We start from the raw sequence: 8,101 nt of genomic DNA on the forward strand, positions 1-8,101 counted from the left end.
CTTACTACTTGCCAGGAACTATGAAAATGACTATGCTTCTCTCCCTCTTTTTCTTCCTTCCTCCCTCCCTCCCTCTTCCCTTCCTTCCTCCCTCCCTCCTCCCTCCCTCCTCCCTTCCTTCTTTCCTTCCTTCCACCTTCCCTCCTCTCTTCCTTTTTTCCTTCCTTCTTTCCCTCCCTTCCTTCCTCCCTCCTCCCTCCCTCCTCCCTCCCTCCCTCTGTCCTCCCTTCCTTCTTTCCTTACTTCCTCCCTCCCTCCCTCCTCCCTTCCTTCTTCTCTCCCTCCGTCCCTCCTTCCCTCCTTCCCTCCTTCCTCCTTCTCTCCCCCGCTCCTTCCCTCCTTCTCTCCTTCCGTCGCCACCTCTCTTTCTTTCTAACATATTGAGTACCTTCTGTTGCCAAGCACTGTTTTAGTCACTTGGGCACAGCAATGAACAAAATGGACACAATTTGATGCCACTGCATTTATATTCTAGCAAGGGGTACTGGAGTTAAGCAAAATAAATAAATAAATATATTTTTAATAGTACATTAGAAGGTAACAAATGCTGTAGAAAAAATTTAAAAAAATGCTGAATAGAAGTGGTGAAAGTGGGCATCCTTGTCTTGTTCCAGTTCTTAGGAAATGCTTTCAACTTTTCCCCATTCAGTGTGATGCTGACTGTGGGTTTGTAATATGTAGCTTTTATTATTCTGAAGTATGTTCCTTCTATGACTAGTTTATTGAAGGTTTTTATCATCAATGGATGCCGGATTTTATCGAATGCTTTTTCTGCATCTATTGAGATGGTCATATGCTTTTTGTTTTTAATTCTGTTTATGTGCTGAATCCCATTTGTTGATTTGTGTATGTGTATTAGACCACCTTGCATCTCTGGGGTGAAAACCATTTGATCATGGTGTATGATCTTTTTGATACGCTATTGGATTCAGTTAGCTAATATTTGGTTGAGGATTTTTGCATCTATGTTCATTAGGAATATTGGTCTTTAGTTTTCTTTTTAATGTATTTTCCTGGTTTGGATCTAAGGTGATACTGGCTCATAGAGTGAGTTAGAGAGAATTTCCTCTTTCTTAATTTTTTGGAATAGTTTCAGTAAGATTGGTGCTTATTCTTTGTCTGGTATAATTCAGCTGTGAATCCATTTGGCCCTGGGCTATTTTTTTTATTGTTGTTAGCATTTTTTTTTTTTTTTTTGTATTTTTGATTCAGTCTTCCTGATTGTTACTGATCTGTTCATGGTTTCTATTTCTTCCTGATTTAATCTAAAAGGGTTGTGTGTTTCCAGGAATGTATCCACTTTCTTTAGATTTTTTAGTTTGTGTGCATAGAGGAATTAATAGTAGTCTTGAATGCTCTTTTGTATTTCTGTGTTGTTGGTTGTAATGTCTCTATTTTCATTTCTAACTGAATTTATTTGAATCTTCTCTCTTCTTCTTTTGGTTAATCTAGCTAAGGTTCCATCCATTTCATTTATCTTTTCAAAGAACCGATTTTTTGTTTCATCGATCTTTTGACTTTTTTTTGGTCTCAATTTCATTTAGTTCTGCTATGATCTTTGTTATTTCTTTTCTTTATTTTTAACTTTTATTTGAAGTTTAGGGGTACAAGTGCAGGTTTGTTACATAGCTAAATTTGTGTCTTGGGGGTTTATTGTATACATTATTTTATTACCCACATATTAAACCCAGTACCTATTAGTTATTTTTCCTGATCCTCTCCCTCCTCCCACCCTTCATCCTCTTAAAGGCCTCTGTGTGTGTTGTTCCCCTCTATGTGTCCATGTGTCTTCATCGTTTAGCTCCCATTTATTATTTCTTTTCTTCTGCTAGCTTTGGGTTTGGGTTGTTCTTGTTTCTCCAGTTCCTTGAGGTGTGCTATATCTAGTACACCTAGGTATAGTGTACTATATATACTTGAGGTCGTTCTTGTTTCTCCCAATTTGTGATCTTTCAGACTTTTTGATGTAGGCACTTAATGCTATAAACTTTCCTCTTAGCACTGCTTTTGCTTATCTCAGAGATTTTGATAACTTGTGTTACTATTATCATTTATTTGAAAGAATTTTTAAATTTCCATCTTGATTTCATTGCTAACCTAAAAGTAATTTAGGAGCAGATTGTTTAATTTCCATGTATTTGTATAGTTTTGGGGGTTCCTTTTGGAATTGATTTTTAGTTTTATTATACTGTGGTCTGAGAAGATACTTGATATTATTTCAATTTTTAAAAATTTATTGAGACTTGTTTTGTGGCCTGCTATAAAGTCTATCTTGGTGAAAGTTCCATGTGCTGATGAGAAAAATGTATATCCTGCAGTTCTTGGGTAGAATGTTCTATAAATATCTGTTAGGTCCATTTGATCTAGAATGTAGTTTAAGTCCGTTGCTTCTGTGTTGACTTTATGTTTCGATGCTCTGTCTAGTACTTTCAATGGAGTGTTGATGTCCTCAGTATTATTGTGTTGCTATCTATCTCATTTCTTAGGGATAGTAGTATTTTTTTAAAATGAATATAGGAGCTCCAGAGTTAGGTGCGTATATTTTAAGGATTGTAACATCATCTTGTTGGATTGATCCTTTTATAATTACATAATGATCTTCTTTGTCTTTTTTTTTTTTTAACTGTTGTTGCTTTAAAGTTCATTTTATCTGATATAAGAATAGCCACTCCTGTTCCCTTTTGGTTTCCATTTGCATGGAATACCTTTTTCTATCCCTTTACCTTGAATTTATATGAATCCTTATATGCTAGGCAAGTCTCTTGAAGACAGCAGATATTTGATTTGTAATTTTTAAATCTATTCTGCCAATCTGGATCTTTTAAGTGGAATATTTGGGCCATTTATGATCAAAGTGAATATTCAGATGTGTGGTAATGTTCTATTCATCATGTTGATTGTTACCTAGATACTTTGTTTTCTTCCTTGTGTTATTATTTTATAGACTGTGAATTTTATGCTTTCAAGATGTTCTATTCTGGTGCATGTCAAATTTTTAAGATTTAGAACTCCTTTTAACATTTCTTGCAGGGCAGGTCTGGTAGTGACAAAGTTTCTCAGTATTTGTTTGTCTGAAAATGACTTTATTTCTCTTTCATTTATGAAACTTAGTTTTTCTGGATCAAAATTCTTGGCTGACAGTTATTCTGTTTAAGGAGGCTGAAGACAGGACCCAATCCTTTCTGGCTTATAAGGTTTCACTGTTTTCTGTGCAGGTAGTCCCTGACTTATAATGGTTTGACTTATGATCTTTTGACTTAATAATAGTATGAAAGCAATGTATTCAGTAGAAACTGTACTTTAAGTATGCGTACAACCATCCTGTTTTTACTGTCAGTATTGTATTCAATAAATTATATGAGATATTCAATGTTTTATCATAAAATGGTTGTTGTGTTGGATGATTTTGTACAACTGCACGCTAAGGTAATTGTTCTAAGCATGTTTAAGCGGGTTAGGCTAAGCTATGATATTCAGTAGGTTAGGTGTATTAAATGTATTTTTGAACTACAATATTTTCAACTTATGATGGGTTTATTGGGACATAACCTCATCATAAGTCAAGGAGCATCTGCATAAACATATCTTTGTGTTCTGACTGCTTTCAACACTTGTTCTTGTTTTCATAGTTAGACCCTGACATCTCTATGTGTGCTTTTTTTTTTTTTTTGTATTTATCTTACTCGGTGTTCACTGAGTATTTTGAATCCATAAATTTTACTAAATATGGAAATGTTTCAGCTATTATTTTTTCAAATGGTTTCTTTCCCATTTTTATTCTCTTCTCCTTCTGGCACTTCTATTACAGGTATTTTGACCATTTGGCATAGTTTTGAAGATCCTTGAGATTTTGTTCATCATTCTCCAATCTTTTTCTATTGTTTTCTTTAGATTGGCTAATTTCTATTGGCTTATATTCAAGTTCATTACACTTTTGCCTCCCCAATTTGTGTTAAGTCCATTGATCCTGTTGATTAAAAAAATTTAAAGTGTGAATAAGATTTCTTCACTCCGGCTGGACTGTATCTCCTCTGTCTTCTAGCACTGTTTAGCTTCTAGCATCTCTGTTCTGTTATCTATCCTGTTGTAGTTACATTGTGGTGAGCCCGTGTACTCTCGCCCTGAGAAGGCATAGCCTAGCTCTCAGTGAAGGACTCCATAGGGCACCCATATACGGGCTTCTGGGGACCCCTGTCTGTGCAGTTCACTCCTCTCCGGTGTCATGCCCTACAGATTGTAGTCATGTCAGCTGCTCTGAACTCTGGCTTCTGCCTCGTCAGCTCATCAGAACTACTCTCCTCTGCTTAGACTGCAGCTCTCTGCTCTGCAGTGTGGGAAACCATTCCCAGAGAGCTGGGGCAATTGTGGGGCTCACCTTGTGAGTTTACCTCCTTTCAGGGATCACAGGCATGTGTTGCCTATTGTCCAATGACAGAAAACTGTTGCCTTCTATATTTTGTTCAGTTTTAATGGTGGGAGGGATTTCATACCAATGATTCCATCATATCATGAAGTAGAACTCCTATTTTTTTAGCAAACAACTTAGAATCATAAACACAAACTCCTGTTTTTAAAAGCTCCTTTGCTTCTGGATTTTTCTCATTGGAAATTCACCCTGATTAGTGACTAGCATCACATTATTTTGCTGGCTTCTCTTTCCTTCTCCTCTTTCCTTTGCTCCTATTTTTCCCCACTGAGATTCTCTGGGATTTATTTTCTTTTGTCATGCAGAGGACTCAGCTCTCCACAGCTTCTGCCCTCAAATCTGTATAATCAAAGTCAATGAAATTCTTAGCAGAACAAAAAGGTCCCTCTCCCATTTAATACATCTGTCCTGTTTATAAGAAGGTTGTAGTTATAGATAGCAAATATTTTTTCTTTTCTAATTTTTATTGTTGTTATTGTATTATTAGCTACCTTATGTGTATACTTCACGCCTATACATCCCTCAAATCTATTCTCTACCCTCTGGTCAGAATGAACTTTGTAAAACTGACCATGTTACTCTTCTTTAATGACTTCCTGTTAGCAGATAAGATCTAATATCCTCAACTGACATCGAAGTCCTTCCACAGTCTCTTCCTTTCCATGTTTCCAATTTCATCTCTTGTGTTCTGCATTCACCCCAAACACCCTCACATACACATAGCCCCAGCAAAGCAAAAATGTTTGTGGTTTTAAAAACACACCAAGATTTTTCTTTCCTTTATCATTTTTCTCATAATGTCTCCTCTATCTAGAATCCCCTCTCCTTCCCTCTAATTTTCCCGTCTTTATCTGGCTACTCTGACTCATTCTTCAAGGCATAGTTTAAAAATATTTTCCTTTTGAAATGATTCCCTGGGTCTGATCTTCTGTAGCTGGAACAGGTACCTCCTCAGGGCTCCTACGGGGCTTCCTTCTGTCAAATCCCTCATTGACTAAAAGGGAAGAACTCTGTCCAGTTGGTCTCACTAGTGCTTACTATAGTGCTTGGCACACAGTGTGTGTTAATTTCTGCATTAATTCAGTTACCCAATGAATGTCTACTGAGTACATAGCACATGCAATGCAGTGTTCCAAAATCTCTGCTGTTTGGACATTTATTTTCTTGTGAGAGAGGCTGAACACAGGCAAACAGGTATATAATATAATTTAGAAAGTGATGAGTTTTTCTCTAAAGCAAAGTAAGGACATAATAAGCAATGGGGATGCTGTTTTGGATAGTGTGCCTCTTTGATATGACATTTGAGCAGAGATGTGAATAAAGTAAGGGAAGAAGCTGTGCAGACACCTGGGGAAGCATTATACTAAGAGAGAAAGCAAAGAATCAGAAGTGGGAAGTTTCTAGGTGTGCTCAAGGAAGAACAAGCAGACTGGTGTGGCTGGAGCAGAATGAGTGTGGAGGGCAGTGAGACAGACAGGTCCCAAATCATTAGATCTTCTAGGCTAAGGAAGGAATTTAGATTATTTTTCCCCTAAGTTTAATGGGAAGCCATTGGGAGGTTTTTAGGAGTGGCATGATATGATCAGACTGGTGTTTTGAAAGGATCATGGTGGCTTCTCTGCTGAGAACAGACTGGAGGAGCAAGAGAGGGAAGTTGGAGACCAGTTAGAAGATAATTGCAGTGCTCATGTTGGCAGCCATATACTAAAATTGGAACTATACAGAGAAGATTAGCATGGCCCTTGTGCAAGGATTACACACAAATTTGTGAAGTGTTCCATATATATATCTATTTTAAAGAAGGTAGTTGCACTTGTCAAGGTGAGAGAACATGGTGGCTTGAACCAGGGTCTTAACTTTGGACTTGGGAAGAACACCTTACAGTGTATTTGTGGAATAATAAAGGAATTAAATTTCTTTATATTGGGCTCCCCTATATGAGCCTATAAGCCTTTGGAAGGCAAGGCCTGTGTCTGATTTATCATTATACTCTGAGTACATTATATTCAAGTCCTATTAAATATCACGAGTACAACATTATCTTTTAACCCTCTTTATCTTTCCCATTTTTTAATAGATGAATTGCTAAGCATGGCATAAATAAAGGGAAGAATGATATACTATCTCATTGTTAAACCCCACTTTCCAGATGGGGAAACTGAGGTTCAGAGAGGTTAAATCTCTTCATCAAGTTATCAAAAGCCACAACATGGTGGAGCCAGTCTTTTATCTCTGGTCTGTTTGACTCCATAGCCCTGACATTTTCCATTCCATGAGCTATGCTGGCAGAGAGGGCACTTGTGTGCCATGATAGGAAAGGTTGGATGTGTGAGCCCTGGTCAGGAGGAGCAAACCCCAGCCATGATGTCAGATGGAGCCTCCTTCAAGAACAAAGCCATGAGATACTTGCTGGACAGTGACATGCTTTTGGTAAAGCCTCTTCTTCCAGGCAGAGTTTGCAAGCACCTGTGTGGCTGGGAATCTTGGTCTTTCTGATTCATACATGGGGGTTGCATTTTATTTTTCTATCTTTGGAAAATAAAAAGAAAACGTAAGCGAAGAAAAAGCCAAGTCCCAGTTGCCAAGTCTGTTAACGACACACATAATGGCGTGTTAACACAAATGATTATCGAGCTGGACAGCACCCAGCTTTCTGCCAAAACAAACCTTCCTGCTCAGCAGACCTGGGACTGCTTCAGCCAGGATGGGATGGAGCGAGGAGGGTGGACTGCAGTCTTCCCTCGTCTGGAAGCAATTAAATGCCCTAGCTGTTGGCATTGCTGACTTCCCCATGGGCTCCAGTGGGGAGGACTGGGCCCCAGGTCTCCTGTACTCTCCACAAGACCTCAGGCAAGTCTCCACCTGTTTCTGAATGTGTGTCTCCTCAGGTGGGTTTGATCAGATGATCTCTAAGTCCATCCATTTTAACTGGCTGTGTTTCTGGGAGGCTTTTGAAGAGCCAGTGGAATAACCAGGTGTTGGGCTCCTCGTACATCTTAGAAGGAGGGTTTTTTCTTCAGAGCAGAGCTGAGTTGGTAACGCCTTTGTGTGAGGAGGTCAGGCAAGGAGCTCTGTGGCTTGTGCACCTCCAGATTGTGCTACCAGCTGTGAGACCTTGAGTATTACCTAAGCCTCTGTTTTCTCACCTGTAAAATGGTAAGTGGGTTCCCCTTAATAGGAAGTTATGAGGGCTAAATAAAATACAAGATGTAAGATTCTTAGCATAGTGCCTGGCACATAGGAAGTGATGAATATGTGTTAGTTTCTTTCCATGCCTTCTTTTTTCCTATCCCTTTTTTCTTTTCTTCACTTCCTCCCATCTTTTCTTCCCTTCTTTTATTCTTTCTTCACTTTTTTACTAACCTTTATCTTTTCCCTGCTTTCTTCTCTTCCCTTCCAAAAGAAAAAATCTGTCTTGTATTATGTGCTGTGAGTCCATTTATCTGCTTATTGCAGATTACTTGACTGCAGGGACCGTGTGTTAGTCATTGCTTTATTCCAGCTCTCTGCACGCAGAGTAGGTGCTCAATAAATGCTTGAGGAATCAATGATTGACTTGAAGGAGCCCAAAGCAGTTCTGCCATCCCTGGTTTCTTGGCTTTTTCTTTCCCTCTTTGTTCTGATGGAAAAATAAAAATCGTATCAGCTCACAACGCTCACTTGCTTGCTTACTTT

General features: G+C 38.5%; 1 non-coding gene across 1 annotated transcript; it reads left to right on the forward strand.

The window, feature by feature from the left end:
• Positions 1–6,108: 6,108 nt before the first annotated feature.
• LOC119473512 lies at positions 6,109–6,213 on the forward strand. Its single transcript, XR_005202732.1, has one exon. It is a non-coding gene; the product is annotated as a U6 spliceosomal RNA (small nuclear RNA).
• The last annotated feature ends 1,888 nt before the right edge of the window (positions 6,214–8,101 follow it).

The sequence above is a fragment of the Cebus imitator genome, unplaced genomic scaffold (genome assembly GCF_001604975.1).
Source record: "Cebus imitator isolate Cc_AM_T3 unplaced genomic scaffold, Cebus_imitator-1.0 Scaffold163, whole genome shotgun sequence".
In the NCBI taxonomy this organism is placed as follows: domain Eukaryota; kingdom Metazoa; phylum Chordata; class Mammalia; order Primates; family Cebidae; genus Cebus; species Cebus imitator.